The sequence below is a fragment of the Hyperolius riggenbachi genome, chromosome 1 (assembly GCF_040937935.1).
Source record: "Hyperolius riggenbachi isolate aHypRig1 chromosome 1, aHypRig1.pri, whole genome shotgun sequence".
Lineage (NCBI taxonomy): Eukaryota > Metazoa > Chordata > Amphibia > Anura > Hyperoliidae > Hyperolius > Hyperolius riggenbachi.
The window spans coordinates 150,049,754-150,057,838 of record NC_090646.1 but is presented as its reverse complement, the minus strand read 5'-3'; the positions used below and the strand labels follow the sequence as shown (position 1 = coordinate 150,057,838).

General features: G+C 48.2%; 1 long non-coding RNA gene across 2 annotated transcripts in view; it reads left to right on the top strand.

Annotated features, from left to right (window-relative positions):
• Positions 1-556: 556 nt before the first annotated feature.
• LOC137546483 (uncharacterized) overlaps positions 557-8,085 on the top strand; it is a 32,395-nt gene continuing 24,866 nt past the window's right edge. For both annotated transcript variants that reach the window (XR_011026268.1, XR_011026266.1), the window contains exons 1-2: positions 557-594; positions 2,577-2,632. This is a non-coding gene — a long non-coding RNA (uncharacterized lncRNA). The remainder of the gene's footprint in view (positions 595-2,576; positions 2,633-8,085) is intronic.

Below are 8,085 nucleotides of genomic sequence, written 5' to 3'. Positions count from 1 at the left end.
TTAACCCCGCAAGCTTCTCTTAGCTGTAAGAGCTATGTCTAAAGTGGTCGGGAAGCCAGCATTTCTCACAGCTTGAAAGCTACTATCCCAGAAAAAAATTCAAACAGAACATCACTGAAATGGTTAAACAAAGCACTTTGTCCTGCTATTCAGCTTCAAATTTGCATCCAACTGGAGATAACAGTATCTTTTTTACTTGTTAAACACAAATGTATCAACACTGGAATGTAAACAAACACTCTCTGAAAAGCTGCCTCTGCTTCAGGCACACACAGTGTTTAGAATAGCTCATTAGACTATTTTAATATATAATAAAAAGCAGTTATAATAGAAAAAGATTAAAATGCAATGCCAGCTTTCAGGGCAAGAAAAACTACACTGTGGAAACTTCTAATTTGTAAACAGACAATATTACGTGTGCACAAAAGCAAATATGATAACTGTATGAGTAATAAAAAGAAGGAAAACACATTTTTACTGAATGTTATGTCAGGTTTTCAGAGCACTTAATGTCAGCTATTTGCAACTAATAGTTGTCATAGCAACTAAATGCTGTAAACAGGCTTTATTGCTAGTAAGAGGTGAGAAGCCTCGGTAAGTAGTTACTAATAACTAGTTTCTATGCCTGGCAACAGCTTTATATTCTATTTAAGTCTAGTCACAGCCACTAGTTGTAGCAACACAGTCCCCATGGGGTGGCCATGTGACCCGACCCTAAAGGTTTTGCAGACAAAGGAGCTCTACAGCTCAAAACATTTGCCATGGCCATGAAAAGGGGCTCTGTATTTCCTATATTTTAAGTTTACTAGAGTAAAGTTTATAGAGTAAAGTAAGTAATATGTGGATACATTAATATTTTTGATCCACACATTCATTGTTGGTACAATGATATGTTAAATATATTTATTAATTTATATGGGGGGGCACTTGATCATTCACCAAAGTCTAGGAAATATAATTGGGGGGGGAGGGCCCTAGACCACCAAAGAAAGCTTTATGGGTGGGAACCACTGTAGACCACCAAGAAAATCTATAAGTGGGAAGGGGGCCACTAGTCCACTAGGAAGAACTATAATGGTAGGGAGGACTACTAGACCACCACAAAAAAACTATAAGAGCAAGGAGAACCTCTAGATCACAAGGGAATATTGTGAGGTGGAGGGATTACCACTAGACCACTAGGGAATAGTATATGGGTGATAGGGGACCACTATACAACCAGGAAACACTAAATGGGGGGACCAGGTCTTCCATTGGGGTGAGGGGGCCCAACCAACATTTTTTTATGGAGCCCAGTGCGTTCTAGCTGTGCCTCTGGGAGGGGACAATCCTTATATTCTCCAACACTTGGAGCTCTCTGTAATGACCTTGGAATATCTGTTTAAAAACCTTTGTTCACCTTTTCCCCAGTCAGCTGTTGGTCACTGGCTAGATGAGATGCTAGATACATCTGGAGGAGACAGAAATTACAACTTACTGATTGATAAAATACCACTGTTGTGAAAACCTTAACATTTAAAATACATGTAAACACATACACATAAGAAGCATGTTTCATCCAGAGTAAAATGAGCCATAAATTACTTTTCTCCTATGTTGCTGTCACTTACAGTAAGCAGTAGAAATCTGACATTACCGACAGATTTTGGGCTAGTCCACCTCTCCCTAGAGGATTCACAGCATGGCCTTTATTATTTATGAAGACACTCCTTGAAAAACATTTAGAAAAAGATGCTGGCCAGCCTCCATGCTCACTGCACTTTTTTGGCAGTTGGACGGAGCAACTGCCATTTACTAAGTGCTTTTAAAAATAAAGAAAACCCTGAGAATCCCCCATGAAAAGATGGGCTAGTCCAAAACCTGTCAGTTCTTTCAGATTTTTACTTGTTACTGTAAGTGACAGCAACATAGGAGAAAAGTAATTTATTGCTCATTTAACACTGGAAGAAACATACTTCTTATCTGTATATGTTTACATGTATTTTAAATGTTAAGATTTTCATGACAGTGTTCCTTTAAGTAAGATGGACAGTCACAATACAGGAATACAGTCATCCAGAGGCTGCTGGCTCTTTACATCTTGTAGAAATTAGACAACCTATAGAGATGGAGATCTCGAGCCATGTCTGGACTGAAAATCAGTTCAATCACTCACCTTGCTAAATTCTGCCTCTCCAAGTAACTTATACAAGGAGAAGCTGTCCACAGTCAGCGGCTTCCTAGTGGACTGGAGACCACTTGGTCCTTGGGAAAGAAATAGAAATCACATTTTTAAGCTCCACCAGTATTTCTTGTATGCAAAATTGTACAGACTATCAAAGCAGGTATTAGCAGGTGTGTGATTATCTTTATTATATAAATAGGTTTCCCTGATGATCAATACCCATACAGTATTATCATCTATTTTACGTATTCCTCTTCAGAACATAGACACAAACAGCAACAGATAGTAATAATTTATTGCAACCTTCCACTCTTTTAAAAAATGACATGATTGTGAATATGTACGTTTTGCATCCTCTGTGGGATCTGTGACTTTAGTGGCAAACTATATACAATAATTGTCCTTTTTTCAGCTACTTCCGGAGATGCCAAAACCCCCGTTACAGTGGAACAAAGCCCATCACAGAAGGTAAGACCTGTCCACCAGTGGCTTTACAGCCTGATCAATTGTTGTACTGAATGTGCAGTCTCTTTATCTTTCCTTCAGTTCTTGGTCCTCACGGTTATTTTTGAGCGACACCTCCTCCAACCGTCCTACAACTCACCTACCTTTAATCACACTCTCCTATGGCTATCCTTGGGATCTCCCAAGTACCGTACCTACAATTTTTTTTTTTTTATTTATTGGTTGACAGTCCCCAAATGTTTAGTGCATAAGTGCAGAAACGGGCCACAGGAGTCTAAAGGAAGGCCTAAAAATGACTTCTATTGGATTACATTGGGGTTTAAGGTTTAGGGATGAAATTATTATGAACAAATGAAAATTTAGGGCAGTATTTCTCAAGCCTGTCCTCGTGACTCCCCAACGGTGCATGTTTTGCAGGCAACCTCACCTATGCACAGGTGCGGTAATTAGTGTGTCAGCTAGACAGATTCCATGTAGCTGAGACACTAATGACCCCACCTGTGCATAGGTGAGGTTGCCTGCAAAACATGCACCATTGGGGAGTCACAAGGACAGGTTTGAGAAACACTAATTTAGGGCCATATCCTATTTCCAAACTCACCAGCGATAAAGTGATAATCGCTGGCGAGTTCATTAATTAGGAGATGAAAGCATCACCTAATCTAGTTACATTTATCACCCTCTCCCACCCCTTCAGTGAGTTCTTTACACCCTATCCAATTGCCGTTTTCATCCCGCTAGGAGGCGATGCTTCCCATCAGTCATGAGTGTTAGCTCAAACAAAGAGCAAGTCTAAGCATGCTAGCGCACACCGTCACCGGTGTATCTGGGGTCAGACAATGTACCACTGAGGAGCCCTGGCGGGAGCATTAAAGGGGCTTTGTCGGGACTCAGGACTTGCAGCGAGGGGCGGAGGGTGTTTGGCGCGCAGATGCAGCGTGCAGGGGTGCCTGCCTCAGCTGCGGGGGGCTTCGGGCAACGATGGGAGACTGACGGGGAGCTCTTATTAAAAGAGACCCCCAGATGCAGTGCCGGAAGATGGCGGTGGATGTTCGTCCGGTGCACGCACATCTCTGGGGAGCGAGGCAGCAGTTTAGTGGTGCTAAAAGACAGCACCAAAGCACAAAACCTCGCTCCCCATCGCCCAGGATATGGGAGTATCTCTCTGGCTCCCTAGTGATCGGCCATTGCACGAGTGAAACCGGCAATAGGATTTGCCGGTAATCCTTGTGCAATGGCAAGGTGATAAGTAGCTCACATCTGCAAGCTACTTATCACCTTGAATAGGATATAGCCCTTAGGGACTTAATACAAACACACATTATGAAGGAATGAAGGTCACAGGCAGCTGCAAAGGGTTCTAGATTTGATTGTCTTGTTAACATGTCTTACGATGTCACAACATTCGGGAGAGGTTGGAGTGCAGGCCCGCCATCAGGGGGGGACATCCGTGACTCCCGTCACGGGCCCGGCCCTGCAGGGGGGCCCCATCCCCGCCGCGGCCCTGGCGGGTGCCGCCCGGCCGCCGCTCAACCCCCCATGACCGCTGCTCCCTCCCTCCCTCTAACCGCCGCCGCCTCCGCCGCCTCCGCCTAGTCAGACCCCGATCAGGCGGCGACAATAGTGCGGGCGCTAGGACCCAGCGCCCGCACTGATATGCGGAAGTGACGTCACTTCCGCATATAGAGCGGGTGCGTCCAGCGCCCGCTCTGGTCGGGTCGCCGCTGATTTTGAGGTCTGACGCTGGGCAGCACTCAATGGCAAGGTAGGGGAGGCAGCGGAGGCGGCGACGGCGGCAGCGGCTGGGGGGGGCGGCTCCCTGTCACTCGCTCACTAGCTAAAGGGCCTCCCTGTCACTCACTCACTACCTAAAGGGCCTCCCTGTCACTCACTCACTATTAAAAGGGCCTCACTGTCACTCACTCACTACCTAAAGGGCCTCCCTGTCACTCACTCACTATTAAAAGGGCCTCACTGTCACTCACTCACTAGCTAAAGGGCCTCCCTGTCACTCACTCACTACTTAAAGGGCCTCCCTGTCACTCACTCACTACTTAAAGGGCCTCCCTGTCACTCACTCACTACTTAAAGGGCCTCCCTGTCACTCACTCACTACCTAAAGGGCCTCCCTGTCACTCACTCACTACTTAAAGGGCCTCCCTGTCACTCACTCCCTACTTAAAGGGCCTCCCTGTCACTCACTCACTAGCTAAAGGGCCTCCCTGTCACTCACTCACTACTTAAAGGGCCTCCCTGTCACTCACTCACTACTTAAAGGGCCTCCCTGTCACTCACTCACTACCTAAAGGGCCTCCCTGTCACTCACTCACTACTTAAAGGGCCTCCCTGTCACTCACTCCCTACTTAAAGGGCCTCCCTGTCACTCACTCACTAGCTAAAGGGCCTCCCTGTCACTCACTCCCTACTTAAAGGGCCTCCCTGTCACTCACTCACTAGCTAAAGGGCCTCCCTGTCACTCACTCACTACTTAAAGGGCCTCCCTGTCACTCACTCACTACTTAAAGGGCCTCCCTGTCACTCACTCACTACTTAAAGGGCCTCCCTGTCACTCACTCACTACCTAAAGGGCCTCCCTGTCACTCACTCCCTAAAGGGCCTCCCTGTCACTCACTCACTACCTAAAGGGCCTCCCTGTCACTCACTCACTATTAAAAGGGCCTCCCTGTCACTCACTCCCTAAAGGGCCTCCCTGTCACTCACTCACTAGCTAAAGGGCCTCCCTGTCACTCACTCACTACTTAAAGGGCCTCCCTGTCACTCACTCACTACTTAAAGGGCCTCCCTGTCACTCACTCACTACTTAAAGGGCCTCCCTGTCACTCACTCACTACTTAAAGGGACTCCCTGTCACTCACTCCCTAAAGGGCCTCCCTGTCACTCACTCACTAGCTAAAGGGCCTCCCTGTCACTCACTCACTACCTAAAGGGCCTCCCTGTCACTCACTCACTACCTAAAGGGCCTCCCTGTCACTCACTCACTAGCTAAAGGGCCTCCCTGTCACTCACTCACTAGCTAAAGGGCCTCCCTGTCACTCACTCATTAGCTAAAGGGCCTCCCTGTCACTTACTCACTAGCTAAAGGGGCTCCCTGTCACTCACTCACTTGCTAAAGGGGCTCCCTGTCACTCACTCACTACCTAAAGGGGCTCCCTGTCACTCACTCACTACCTAAAGGGGCTCCCTGTCACTCACTCACTACCTAAAAGGGCCCAGCGCCCGCACTGATATGCGGAAGTGACGTCACTTCCGCATATAGAGCGGGTGCGTCCAGCGCCCGCTCTGGTCGGGTCGCCGCTGATCTTGAGGTCTGACGCTGGGCAGCACTCACTGGCAAGGTAGGGGAGGCAGCGGAGGCGGCGACGACGACGGCGGCAGCGGCTGGGGGGGGGCGGCTCCCTGTCACTCGCTCACTAGCTAAAGGGCCTCCCTGTCACTCACTCACTATCTAAAGGGCCTCCCTGTCACTCACTCACTATTAAAAGGGCCTCACTGTCACTCACTCCCTAAAGGGCCTCCCTGTCACTCACTCACTACCTAAAGGGCCTCCCTGTCACTCACTCACTATTAAAAGGGCCTCCCTGTCACTCACTCACTACTTAAAGGGACTCCCTGTCACTCACTCCCTAAAGGGCCTCCCTGTCACTCACTCCCTACTTAAAGGGCCTCCCTGTCACTCACTCACTCCCTAAAGGGCCTCCCTGTCACTCACTCCCTAAAGGGCCTCCCTGTCACTCACTCACTACCTAAAGGGCCTCCCTGTCACTCACTCACTATTAAAAGGGCCTCCCTGTCACTCACTCCCTAAAGGGCCTCCCTGTCACTCACTCACTAGCTAAAGGGCCTCCCTGTCACTCACTCACTACTTAAAGGGCCTCCCTGTCACTCACTCACTACTTAAAGGGCCTCCCTGTCACTCACTCACTACTTAAAGGGACTCCCTGTCACTCACTCCCTAAAGGGCCTCCCTGTCACTCACTCACTAGCTAAAGGGCCTCCCTGTCACTCACTCACTACTTAAAGGGCCTCCCTGTCACTCACTCACTACCTAAAGGGCCTCCCTGTCACTCACTCACTACCTAAAGGGCCTCCCTGTCACTCACTCACTAGCTAAAGGACCTCCCTGTCACTCACTCACTAGCTAAAGGGCCTCCCTGTCACTCACTCATTAGCTAAAGGGCCTCCCTGTCACTTACTCACTAGCTAAAGGGGCTCCCTGTCACTCACTCACTTGCTAAAGGGGCTCCCTGTCACTCACTCACTACCTAAAGGGGCTCCCTGTCACTCACTCACTACCTAAAGGGGCTCCCTGTCACTCACTCACTACCTAAAAGGGCTCCCTGTCACTCACTGCCTAAAGGGCTCCATGTCACTCACTACCTAACCTGGGGGTCCCTGTCAGAATCCAGGTGAGAGGTGTCTACCATAATAAGGGGGCATTCTGCCTATTTATGTGAAATGCTGTCTATTTATGTGCCTCATGACTGCTGAATTTGTCTTGTTGGGGGCCTAATGATTGAATTTTTACTTGTTGGGGGCCTCATGATTTGTTGGGAGCCTCAAGATTGCTGAATTTGTCTTGTTGGGGGCCTCATGATTTGTTGGGGGTCTCACGATTGCTGAATTTGTCTTGTTGGGGGCCTCATGATTGCTGAATTTGTCTTGTTGGGGGCTTCATGATTGCTGAATTTGTCTTGTTGGGGGCCTCATGATTGCTGAATTTGTCTTGTTGGGGGCCTCATGGTTTGTTGGGGGCCTCATGATTGCTAACTGCGAGACTATGGGAAAAGCTGAATCATTACCATATGAGACAATAGCATTAAACCTACTTTTTTAGCTTTTTTAAACAGAAAATAAAACTGGGAGGTTCTAAAAAAATGATGGAGCACTTCCTCCTTCCGGCTTGAAGGAGGAAGTGCTCGATATCGAGGCTTGCAACGCGTCCATTCGGACACTTGCACCTCGTTGAAACGCTGGGTGGAGAACGGCGTTCTGGGTAATTAACCCCGCCGCATCTAGCCACTCAGCTGTGGCAATTAGAGCTAACTTGAATCACGAGTATCCACCGTGGTTATTCGTGATTAATTTGTGGACAGCAAGCCTCCAACTAGCTCTGCCAACATGTAATGGCTACGCACATTTCTCAGTTTGTGGGGGGGGGGGGGGGCCCGGACTGATGATTTGTGAGGGGCCCCAAAATTTCTGATGGCGGCCCTGTTGGAGTGTGCATGTACCGTGAAGAGTTAACAGCAGTACTGCAGCTCCGCAAAGAGAAAACGATCTCAGCATTGTGCTAAAGAATGACACGTTGTTGGGGATATACATCCTTCTGATTTCTGAGGTTATGGTGCATCTAGCTGTGTATGTGAACTGTCAGCTTCTCAGATTTCATGCCTACTATTCTCGGCAGGCTACTCAGCAACAAGAGTCATGGGTCA